The sequence below is a fragment of the Lolium perenne genome, chromosome 3, assembly GCF_019359855.2.
Source record: "Lolium perenne isolate Kyuss_39 chromosome 3, Kyuss_2.0, whole genome shotgun sequence".
Lineage (NCBI taxonomy): Eukaryota > Viridiplantae > Streptophyta > Magnoliopsida > Poales > Poaceae > Lolium > Lolium perenne.
This window is the reverse complement of record NC_067246.2, coordinates 312537577-312551357: the sequence shown is the minus strand read 5'-3', so window position 1 is coordinate 312551357 and position 13781 is coordinate 312537577.

Below are 13781 nucleotides of genomic sequence, written 5' to 3'. Positions count from 1 at the left end.
TTGTTGTTTTCTGCTGTTTTTGGTTTCAGAAATACTACAAAGGAAATATTCTCGGAATTGGACGAAATTAACGCCCAGGGTCTTATTTTTCCACGAAGCTTCCAGAAGACCGAAAGGATTACGAAGTGGGGCGACAAGGCGCCGCCAAACTAAGGCCGCGCGGCCAGGGCTGGGCCCGCGCCGTCCTGGTGTGTGGGGCCCTCGTGCCGCCCCTAAACCTACCCTTCCGCCTACTTAAAGCCTTCATCGCGAAACCCCCAGTACCGAGAGCCACAATACGGAAAACCTTCCAGAGACGCAGCCACCGCCAATCCCATCTCGGGGGATTCAGGAGATCGCCTCCGGCACCCTGCCGGAGAGGGGAATCATCTCCCGGAGGGCTCTTCATCGCCATGATCGCCTCCGGATTGATGTGTGAGTAGTTCACCCCTGGACTATGGGTCCATAGCAGTAGCTAGATGGTTGTCTTCTCCTCATTGTGCTATCATGTTAGATCTTGTGAGCTGTCTATCATGATCAAGATCATCTATTTGTAATGCTACATGTTGTGTTTGTTGGGATCCGATGAATATGGAATACTATATCAAGTTGATTATCAATCTATCATATATGTTGTTTATGTTCTCGCATGCTCTCCGTTGCTAGTAGAGGCTCTGGCCAAGTTGATACTTGTAACTCCAAGAGGGAGTATTTATGCTCGATAGTGGGTTCATGCCTCCATTGAATCTGGGACAGTGACAGAAAGTTCTAAGGTTGTGGATGTGCTGTTGCCACTAGGGATAAAACATCAATGCTTTGTCTAAGGATATTTGTGTTGATTACATTACGTACCATACTTAATGCAATTGTCTGTTGTTTGCAACTTAATACTGGAAGGGGTTCGGATGATAACCTGAAGGTGGACTTTTTAGGCATAGATGCATGCTGGATAGCGGTCTATGTACTTTGTCGTAATGCCCTGATTAAATCTCATAGTACTCATCATGATATATGTATGTGCATTGTTATGCCTTCTTTATTTGTCAATTGCCCAACTGTAATTTGTTCACCCAACATGCTATTTATCTTATGGGAGAGACACCACTAGTGAACTGTGACCCCGGTCCATTCTTTACATCTGAAATACAATCTACTGCAATACTTGTTCTTTACTGTTCTTCGCAAACAAACATCATCTTCCACACTATACGGTTAATCCTTTGTTTTCAGCAAGCCGGTGAGATTGACAACCTCACTGTTACGTTGGGGCAAAGTACTTTGATTGTGTTGTGCAGGTTTCACATTGGCGCCGGAATCCCTGGTGTTGCGCCGCACTACACTCCGTCACCAACAACCTTCATGTGTTCCTTGACTCCTACTGGTTCGATAACCTTGGTTTCTTACTGAGGGAAAACTTGCTACTGTACGCATCACACCTTCCTCTTGGGGTTTCCAACGGACGTGTGTTAACTGCACGCATCAAGCTCTTTTTCTGGCGCCGTTGTCAGGGAGATCAAGACACGCTGCAAGGGGAGTCTCCCACTTCCAATCTCTTTACTTTGTTTTTGTCTTGCTTTACTTTACTTTATTTACTGCTTTGTTTGTTCTCTATATCAAAAACACAAAAAAAATTAGTTGCTAGCTTTACTTTATTTACTGTCTTGTTGTGTTCTCTATATTAAAAACACAAAAAAATTAGTTACTTGCAATTACTTTATTTAGTTTGCTTTATTTACTACTGTTAAAATGAATACTCCTGAAAACACTAAGTTGTGTGACTTCACTAGCACAAATAATAATGATTTCCTATGCACACCTATTGCTCCACCTGCTACTGCAGCAGAATTCTTCGAAATTAAACCTGCTTTACTAAATCTTGTTATGAGAGAGTAATTTTCTGATGTTAGTTCTGATGATGCTGCTACCCATCTTAATAATTTTGTTGAACTTTGTGAAATGCAAAAGTATAAGGATGTAGATGGTGACATTATAAAATTAAAATTGTTTCCTTTCTCCTTAAGAGGAAGAGCTAAAGATTGGTTGCTATCTCTGCCTAGAAATAGTATTGATTCATGGACTAAATGTAAGGATGCTTTTATTGGTAGATATTTTCCTCCTGCTAAAATTATATCTTTAAGAAGTAGCATAATGAATTTTAAGCAATTGGATAATGAGCATGTTGCCCAAGCATGGGAAAGAATGAAATCTTTGGTAAAGAATTGCCCAACCCATGGACTAACTACTTGGATGATCGTCCAAACCTTCTATGCAGGATTAAATTTTTCTTCGCGGAACCTATTAGATCCAGCTGCTGGAGGTACCTTTATGTCCATCACTTTGGGGGCGGCAACAATGCTTCTTGATGATATGATGATAAATTACTCTAAATGGCACACGGAAAAAGCTCCACAAGGTAAGAAGGTAAATTCTGTTGAAGAAACCTCCTCCTTGAGTGATAAGATTGATGTGATTATGTCTATGCTTGTGAATGGTAGATCTAATGTTGATCCTAATAATGTTCCTTTAGCTTCATTGGTTGCTCAAGAAGAGCATGTTGATGTGAACTTCATTAAAAGTAATAATTTCAACAACAATGCTTATAGGAATAATTCTGGTAACAACTATAGGCCATATCCTTGTGCTAATGGTAATGGTTATGATAATTCTTATGGGAATTCTTACAACAATAATAGGAGTGTACCCCCTGGTCTTGAAGCCATGCTTAAAGAATTTATTAGTACACAAACTGCTTTTAACAAATCTGTTGAAGAAAAGCTTGATAAAATTGATATTCTTGCTTCTAAGGTTGATAGACTTGCCTCTGATGTTGATCTTTTAAAATTGAAAGTTATGCCTAATAAGGATAATGATAATAAAATTGTTACTACAGCAAACGCCATCCAAGTTTGAATTAATGAAAATATTAGATTGATGGCTGAATTGCATGCTAGGTGGGAAAGAGAAGAAAACGAAAAACTTGCTAGAGAGAATAATGTTGCTAAAGTTTGGACTATTACCACCACTAGTAATGATAATGCTTCACATGTTGCTACACCTCCTACTATCAATGGTAAAATAATTGGTGTTGGCAATGTTTCTACTCCTAGTGCAAAGCGTGCAAAACTGCCTGAAACTGCTAAAACTGCTGAAACTACTTGTGATAAAACTGCTAAAAAATTTCAAAATATTGGGGACAATGATCCCATTGCTGTAGATCATAATGGTTTAGATTTTGATGATTGTCACATCTCTGAAGTTATAAAGTTCTTACAAAAACTTGCTAAAAGTCCCAATGCTAGTGCTATAAATTTGGCCTTTACAAAACATATTACAAATGCTCTCATAAAAGCTAGAGAAGATAAACTAAAACTTGAGACTTCTATTCCTAGGAAGTTAGAAGATGGTTGGGAGCCCATCATTAAGATGAGGGTCAATGATTTTGATTGTAATGCTTTATATGATCTTGGTGCAAGTATTTCTGTTATGCCTAAGAAAATCTATGATATGCTTGACTTGCCACCATTGAAAAATTGTTATTTGGATGTTAATCTTGCTGATAATGTGATACGTCCCAAACGTATCTATAATTTCTTATGTTCCATGCTACTTTTATGATGATACTCACATGTTTTATACACATTATATGTCATTATTATGCATTTTCCGGCACTAACCTATTGACGAGATGCCGAAGAGCCGATTCTTTGTTTTCTGCTGTTTTTGGTTTCAAAAATCCTAGTAAGGAAATATTCTCGGAATTGGACGAAATCAACGCCCAGGGGCCTATTTTTCCACGAAGCTTCCAGAAGACCGAGGGAGAAAGGAAGTGGGGCCACAGGGTGCCGCCACACTAGGGCGGCGCGGCCCAGGGGGGCCCGCGCGGCCCTAGCGTGTGGGGCCCCCGTGCCTCCTCCGACTCCGCCCTTCCGCCTACTTAAAGCCTTCGTCGCGAATACCCCAGTACCGAGAGCCACGATACGGAAAACCTTCCAGAGACGCCGCCGCCGCCAATCCCATCTCGGGGGATTCAGGAGATCGCCTCCGGCACCCTGCCGGAGAGGGGAATCATCTCCCGGAGGTCTCTTCATCGCCATGATCGCCTCCGGATCGATGTGTGAGTAGTCCACCCCTGGACTATGGGTCCATAGCAGTAGCTAGATGGTTGTCTTCTCCTCATTGTGCTATCATGTTAGATCTTGTGAGCTGCCTATCATGATCAAGATCATTTATTTGTAATGCTACATGTTGTGTTTGTTGGGATCCGATGAATATTAAATACTATGTCAAGTTGATTATCAATCTATCATATATGTTATTTATGTTCTTGCATGCTCTCCGTTGCTAGTAGAGGCTCTGGCCAAGTTGATACTTGTGACTCCAAGAGGGAGTATTTATGCTCGATAGTGGGTTCATGCCTCCATTAAATGCAGGACGATGTGTGAGAAAGTTCTAAGGTTGTGGATGTGCTGTTGCTACTAGGGATAAAACATCGTTGCTTTGTCTAAGGATATTTGTGTTGATTACATTACGCACCATACTTAATGCAATTGTCTGTTGTTTACAACTTAATACCGGAAGGGGTTCGGATGATAACCTGAAGGTGGACTTTTTAGGCATAGATGCATGCTGGATAGCGGTCTATGTACTTTGTCGTAATGCCCTGATTAAATCTCATAGTACTCATCATGATATATGTATGTGCATTGTTATGCCTTCTTTATTTGTCAATTGCCCAATGATACGTCTCCGGCGTATCGATAATTTCTTATGTTCCATGCCACATTATTGATGATATCTACATATTTTATGCATACTTTATGTCATATTTATGCGTTTTCCGGAACTAACCTATTGACGAGATGCCGAAGGGCCGCTTGTCTTTTTCTGCTGTTTTTGGTTTCAGAAATCCTAGTAAGGAAATATTCTCGGAATCGGACGAAATCAACGCCCAGCATCTTAGGATCACTCGAAGCTTCCAGAACACCCGAGAGAGGCCAGAGGGGGGCCACTGGGCCACCAGACGCCAGGGTGGCGCGGCCCAGGCCTTGGCCGCGCCCCCCTACTGTGTCGTCGCCTCGTCAGCCCTCTGACTCTGCCTCTTCGCCTATTTAAAGGTCCCTGACCTAAAACCTCGATACGGAAAAGCCACGGTACGAGAAACCTTCCAGAGCCGCCGCCATCGCGAAGCCAAGATCTGGGGGACAGGAGTCTCTGTTCCGGCAGGCCGCCGGGACGGGGAAGTGCCCCCGGAAGGCTTCTCCATCGACATCACTGCCATCTTCATCAACGCTGCTGTCTCCCATGAGGAGGGAGTAGTTCTCCATCGAGGCTAAGGGCTGTACCGGTAGCTATGTGGTTAATCTCTCTCTCTGTACCCCAATACAATGATCTCATGAATTGCTTTGCATGATTGAGATCCATATGATGAGCTTTGTAATCTAGATGTCGTTATGCTATTCAAGTGGATTTTACTTATGTGATCTCCGGAGACTCCTTGTCCCACGTGTGTAAAGGTGACAGTGTGTGCACCGTGTGGGTCTCTTAGGCTATATTTCACAGAATACTTGTTCATTGAGTTATGATTTGAGTTGGATGTCTCTATGAAATTGTGGTGTGTTAGTACCTCCTATGAATGCTCAAAGTGACAGCGTGGGGTGTTCATTAGTACTTGGGAATACATCTTTAAGGTTTGCCTACATGATGAATTAGAGTTCGTTATCTTGCCAGAGAGTAATTCGGAATAGCATAGTGAAGTGCTTATTTATATTCCATTATGATTGCAATGTTGAGAGTGTCCACTAGTGAAAGTATGATCCCTAGGCCTTGTTTCCAATACTGCAAACACCGCTTGTTTACTGTTCTGCTGCATGTTTACTTCCTGCAATATTACTACCATCAACTGCACGCCAGCAAGCACTTTTCTGGCGCCGTTACTACTGCTCATATACATCCATACCACTTGTATTTCACTATCTCTTCGCCGAACTAGTGCACCTATACATCTGACAAGTGTATTAGGTGTGTTGGGGACACAAGAGACTTCTTGTATTGTGATCGCAGGGTTGCTTGAGAGGGATATCTTTGTCCTCTTCCTCCCTGAGTTCGATAAACCTTGGGTGATCCACTTAAGGGAAACTTGCTGCTGTTCTACAAACCTCTGCTCTTGGAGGCCCAACACTGTCTACAAGAATAGAAGCACCCGTAGACATCAAGCACTTTTCTGGCGCCGTTGCCGGGGAGGAAAGGTAAAAGGCACTCATACTCCGGTCCGAGGTAACTAAGTACTTTTCTGTTGCCGTTGTGTGAGTGCTCGAAGCTATTTCCTTTAGATCGTGCAATTGCATCTTTTTGTTTCTTGTTAAACACTAGTTAGGCTTAATGGAAAACAACAAAAATATGAGAGATCTTTATGAACTTTATCTTGAATTAGGACATGATGTGTTTGAAGAGAGAATTAAAAAACCCATGGAACTTTATATGCATGCTAATGGGAATGTTATTAATATGAATGCTTTGAACACCATTGTTGCTAATGCTATGGAAAATTCTAAGCTTGGGGAGGTCGGTTTTGATGAAAATGATCTCTTTAGCCCTCCGGGTATTGAGGAGAAAGTTTATGTTGATTATGATATGCCTCCCATATATGATGATTATAATGATAGTGGTCTTCTAGTGCCGTCTACTATGGAGGATAAATTTAATTATGATTACAATATGCCTCCTATATTTGATGATAGCTACTTTGTTGAATTTGCTCCCACTACAACTAATAAAATTGATTATGCTTATGTAGAGAGTAATGATACTTTTATGCATGTGAATAAGAATGCTTTATGTGATAGTTACATTGTTGAATTTGTTCATGATGCCACGGAAAGTTATTATGAGAGAGGGAAACATGGGTATATGCATCTTAATAATATTAAGTTTCCCCTCTTTATGTTGAGAATTGTGAAGTTACTCTTGTTTTATCTTTCTATGCTTGTTGCATCATGCTTCATGAATTTGTTTATTTACAAGATTCCTATGCATAGGAAGCATGTTAGGCTTAAATTTGTTTTGAATTTGCTTCTTGATGCTCTCTTTTGCTTCAACTCTTATTTCTTGCGAGTGCATCATTAAAATTGTTGAGCCCATCTTAATGGCTATAAAGAAAGAACTTCTTGGGAGATAACCCATGTGTTTATTTTACTACAGTACTTTTGTTTTATATTTGAGTCTTGGAAGTTGTTACTACTGTAGCAACCTCTCCTTATCTTTATTTTATTGCATTGTTGTGCCAAGTAAAGTCTTTGATAGTAAAGTCAATACTAGATTTGGATTACTGCGCAGGAACAGATTTCTTGCTGTCACGAATCTGGGCAGAATTCTCTGTAGGTAGCTCAGAAAAATCTGCCAATTTACGTGCGTGATCCTCAGATATGTAAGCAACTTTCATTAAATTTGGGCATTTTCATCTGAGCAAGTCTGGTGCCATTTTAAAATTCGTCTTTACGGACTGTTCTGTTTTTACAGATTCTGCCTTTTATTTCGCATTGCCTGTTCTGCTATGTTTGATGGATATCTTTGTTCCATTAACTTTCAGTAGCTTTGTGCAATGTCCAGAAGTGTTAAGAATGATTATGTCACCTCTGAATATATGAATTATGCACTGACCCTCTAATGAGTTTGTTTCGAGTTTGGTGTGGAGGAAGTTTTCAAGGGTCAAGAGAGGAGGATGATATACTATGATCAAGAAGAGTGAAGAGTCTAAGCTTGGGGATGCCCCGGTGGTTCATCCCTGCATATTTCAATAAGACTCAAGCATCTAAGCTTGGGGATGCCCAAGGCATCCCCTTCTTCATCGACAACTTATCAGGTTTCTTCTCTTGAAACTATATTTTTATTCGGTCACATCTTATGTACTTTACTTGGAGCGTCTGTTTGTTATTGTTTTGTTTGAATAAATTCATGCTTGTGTGGGAGAGAGACACGCTCCGCTGGTTCATATGAACACATGTGTTCTTAGCTTTTAATGTTCATGGCGAAGGTTGAAACTGCTTCGTTAATTGATATTTGGTTGGAAACAGGAAATGCTTCATGTGGTAATTGGTATAATGTCTTGAATAATTTGATACTTGGCAATTGTTGTGCTCATATAGAAGCTCTTGCATCATGTACTTTGCACCTATTAATGAAGAACTACATAGAGCTTGTTAAAATTTGGTTTGCATGATTGTTCTCTAGAGTCTAGATATTTTCTGGTTAAGGTGTTTGAACAACAAGGTGACGATGTAAAGTTTTATAATGTTTACAATATGTTCATATGTGAGTTTTGCTGCACCGGTTCATCCTTGTGTTTGTTTCAAATAAACCTTGCTAGCCTAAACCTTGTATCGAGAGGGAATACTTCTCATGCATCCAAAATCCTTGAGCCAACCACTATGCCATTTGTGTCCATCATACCTACCTACTACATGGTATTTCTCCGCCATTCCAAAGTAAATTGCTTGAGTGCTACCTTTAAATTTCGATCATTCGCCTTTGCAATATATAGCTCATGGGACAAATAGCTTAAAAACTATTGTGGTATTGAATATGTACTTATGCATTTTATCTCTTATTAAGTTGCTTGCTGTGCGATAACCATGTTCCTGGGGACGCCATCAACTACTCTTTGTTGAATATCATGTGAGTTGCTATGCATGTTCGTCTTGTCTGAAGTAAGGGCGATTTACCATGAGTTGAAAGGTTTGAGCATGCATACTGTTAGAGAAGAACATTGGGCCGCTAACTAAAGCCATGAATCATGGTGGAAGTTTCAGTTTTGGACAAATATCCTCAAATCTCTAATGAGAAAATTAATTGTTGTTGAATGATTAAGCATTAAAGAGGAGTCCATTATCTGTTGTCTATGTTGTCCCGGTATGGATGTCTAAGTTGAGAATAATCAAAAGCGAGAAATCCAATGCGAGCTTTCTCCTTAGACCTTTGTACAGGCGGCATAGAGGTACCCCTTTGTGACACTTGGTTAAAACATATGTATTGCGGTGATAATCCAGGTAATCCGAGCTAATTAGGACAAGGTGCGGGCACTATTAGTATACTATGCATGAGGCTTGCAACTTGTAGGATATAATTTACATGATGCATGTGCTTTATTACTACCGTTGACAAAATTGTTTCTTGTTTTCAAAACCAAAGCTCTAGCACAAATATAGCAATCGATGCTTCCCTCGTCGAAGGGCCATTCTTCTACTTTTATGTTGAGTCAGTTCACCCATTTCCTTCTGTCTTAGAAGCAAACACTTGTGTTAACTGTGCATTGATTCTTACATACTTGCATATTGCATTTGTTATATTACTCTATGTTGACAATTATCCATGAGATATACATGTTACAAGTTGAAAGCAACCGCTGAAACTTAATCTTCCTTTATGTTGCTTCAATACCTTTTACTTTGAATTATGGCTTTATGAGTTAACTCTTATGCAAGACTTATTGATGCTTGTCTTGAAGTACTATTCATGAAAAGTCTTTGCTATATGATTCATTTGTTTACTCATGTCACTTACATTGTTTTGATCGCTGCATTCATTACATATGCTTACAATAGTATGATCAAGGTTATGATGGCATGTCACTCCAGAAATTATATTTGTTATCGTTTACCTGCTCGGGACGAGCAGAAACTAAGCTTGGGGATGCTGATACGTCTCCGACGTATCGATAATTTCTTATGTTCCATGCCACATTATTGATGATATCTACATGTTTTATGCATACTTTATGTCATATTTATGCATTTTCCGGAACTAACCTATTGACGAGTGATGCGTGTGGTTGACACGTCCGTTGGGAACCCCAAGAGGAAGGTGTGATGCGCACAGCGACAAGTTTCCCTCAGTAAGAAACCAAGGTTTAATCGAACCAGTAGGAGTCAAGAAGCACGTTGAAGGTTGATGGCGGCGGGATGTAGTGCGGCGCAACACCAGAGATTCCGGCGCCAACGTGGAACCTGCACAACACAACCAAAGTACTTTGCCCCAACGAAACAGTGAGGTTGTCAATCTCACCGGCTTGCTGTAACAAAGGATTAACCGTATTGTGTGGAAGATGATTGTTTGCGAGAAAACGAGAGAACAAGTATTGCAGTAGATTGTATTTCAGTATAGAGAATTGGACCGGGGTCCACAGTTCACTAGAGGTGTCTCTCCCATAAGATAAACAGCATGTTGGATGAACAAATTACAGTTGGGCAATTGACAAATAAAGAGGGCATGACCATGCACATACATATCATGATGAGTATAGTGAGATTTAATTGGGCATTACGACAAAGTACATAGACCGCTATCCAGCATGCATCTATGCCTAAAAAGTCCACCTTCAGGTTATCATCCGAACCCCCTCCAGTATTAAGTTGCTAACAACAGACAATTGCATTAAGTATTGCGCGTAATGTAATCAGTAACTACATCCTTGAACATAGCACTAATGTTTTATCCCTAGTGGCAACAGCACATCCACAACCTTAGAACTTTCACATCCTTGTCCCAGATATCAATGGAGGCATGAACCCACTATCGAGCATAAATACTCCCTCTTGGAGTTACAAGCATCTACTTGGCCAGAGCATCTACTAGTAACGGAGAGCATGCAAGATCATAAACAACACATAGACATAACTTTGATAATCAACATAACAAGTATTCTCTATTCATCGGATCCCAACAAACGCAACATATAGAATTACAGATAGATGATCTTGATCATGTTAGGAAGCTCACAAGATCCGACAATGAAGCACAATGGGGAGAAGACAACCATCTAGCTACTGCTATGGACCCATAGTACAGGGGTAGACTACTCACACATCACTCCGGAGGCGACCATGGCGGCGTAGAGTCCTCCGGGAGATGAATCCCCTCTCCGGCAGGGTGCCGGAGGCGATCTCCTGGATCCCCCGAGATGGGATCGGCGGCGACGGCGTCTCCGGGAAGGTTTTCCGTATCGTGGCTCTCGGTGCGGGGGTTTCGCAACGGAGGCTTTAAGTAGGCGGAAGGGCAGGTCAGAGGCGGCACGAGGGCCCCACACCACGGGGCCGCGCGGCCAAGGGGGCCGCGCCGCCTAGGGTGTGGCCACCTCGTGGCCCCACTTCGTCTCCTCTTCGGACTTACTGGAAGCTTCGTGGCAAAATAGGACCCTGGGCGTTGATTTCGTCCAATTCCGAGAATATTTCCTTACTAGGATTTCTGAAACCAAAAACAGCAGAAACAAAGAATCGGCACTTCGGCATCTTGTTAATAGGTTAGTTCCGAGAAAATGCACGAATATGACATAAAGTGTGCATAAAACATGTAGATAACATCAATAATGTGGCATGGAACATAAGAAATTATCGATACGTCGGAGACGTATCAGCATCCCCAAGCTTAGTTCTGCTCGTCCAGAGCGGGTAAAAGCGATAACACGTATAATTTCTGGAGTGACATGCCATCATAACCTTGATCATACTATTTGTAAAGCATATGTAGTGAATGCAGCGATCAAAACAATGTATATGACATGAGTAAACAAGTGAATCATATAGCAAAGACTTTTCATGAATAGCACTTCAAGACAAGCATCAATAAGTCTTGCATAAGAGTTAACTCATAAAGCAATAATTCAAAGTAAAGGCATTGAAGCAACACAAAGGAAGATTAAGTTTCAGCGGTTGCTTTCAACTTGTAACATGTATATCTCATGGATATTGTCAACATAGAGTAATATAATAAGTGCAATAAGCAAGTATGTAGGAATCAATGCACAGTTCACACAAGTGTTTGCTTCTTGAGGTGGAGAGAAATAGGTGAACTGACTCAACATTGAAAGTAAAAGAATTGTCCTCCATAGAGGAAAAGCATCGATTGCTATATTTGTGCTAGAGCTTTGATTTTGAAAACATGAAACAATTTTGTCAACGGTAGTAATAAAGCATATGTATCATGTAAATTATATCTTACAAGTTGCAAGCCTCATGCATAGTATACTAATAGTGCCCGCACCTTGTCCTAATTAGCTTGGACTACCGGATCATCACAATGCACATGTTTTAACCAAGTGTCACAAAGGGGTACCTCTATGCCGCCTGTACAAAGGTCTAAGGAGAAAGCTCGCATTGGATTTCTCGCTATTGATTATTCTCAACTTAGACATCCATACCGGGACAACATAGACAACAGATAATGGACTCCTCTTTTATGCATAAGCATGTAACAACAATTAATAATTTTCTCATATGAGATTGAGGATATATGTCCAAAACTGAAACTTCCACCATGGATCATGGCTTTAGTTAGCGGCCCAATGTTCTTCTCTAACAATATGCATGCTTAATCATAAGGTGGTAGATCGCTCTTACTTCAGACAAGACGAACATGCATAGTAACTCACATGAAATTCAACAAAGAGTAGTTGATGGCGTCCCCAGTGAACATGGTTATCGCACAACAAGCAACTTAATAAGAGATAAAGTGCATAATTACATATTCAATACCACAATAGTTTTTAAGCTATTTGTCCCATGAGCTATATATTGCAAAGGTGAATGATGGAATTTTAAAGGTAGCACTCAAGCAATTTACTTAGGAATGGCGGAAAATACCATGTAGTAGGTAGGTATGGTGGACACAAATGGCATAGTGGTTGGCTCAAGTATTTTGGATGCATGAGAAGTATTCCCTCTCGATACAAGGTTTAGGCTAGCAAGGCTTATTTGAAACAAACACAAGGATGAACCAGTGCAGCAAAACTCACATAAAAGACATATTGTAAACATTATAAGACTCTACACCGTCTTCCTTGTTGTTCAAACTCAATACTAGAAATTATCTAGACCTTAGAGAGACCAAATATGCAAACCAAATTTTAGCATGCTCTATGTATTTCTTCATTAATGGGTGCAAAGCATATGATGCAAGAGCTTAAACATGAGCACAACAATTGCCAAGTATCACATTACCCAAGACATTAATAGCAATTACTACATGTATCATTTTCCAATTCCAACCATATAACAATTTAACGAAGAAGAAACTTCGCCATGAATACTATGAGTAGAAACTAAGGACATACTTGTCCATATGCTACAGCGGAGCGTGTCTCTCTCCCACAAAGTGAATGCTAGGATCCATTTTATTCAAACAAAACAAAAAAAACAAAAACAAACCGACGCTCCAAGCAAAGCACATAAGATGTGATGGAATAAAAATATAGTTTCAGGGGAGGAACCTGATAATGTTGTCGATGAAGAAGGGGATGCCTTGGGCATCCCCAAGCTTAGACGCTTGAGTCTTCTTAGAATATGCAGGGGTGAACCACCGGGGCATCCCCAAGCTTAGAGCTTTCACTCTCCTTGATCATGTTGCATCATACTCCTCTCTTGATCCTTGAAAACTTCCTCCACACCAAACTTAGAACAACTCATTAGAGGGTTAGCGGACAATAAAAATTAACATGTTCAGAGGTGACACAATCATTCTTAACACTTCTGGACATTGCATAAAGCTACTGGACATTAATGGATCAAATAAATTCATCCAACATAGCAAAAGAGGCAATGCGAAATAAAAGGCAGAATCTGTCAAAACAGAACAGTTCGTATTGAAGAATTTTATCGAGGCACCAGACTTGCTCAAATGAAAATGCTCAAATTGAATGAAAGTTGCGTACATATCTGAGGATCACGCACGTAAATTGGCATAATTTTCTGAGTTACCTACAGAGAAAACAGCCCAGATTCGTGACAGCAAAGAAATCTGTTTCTGCGCAGTAATCC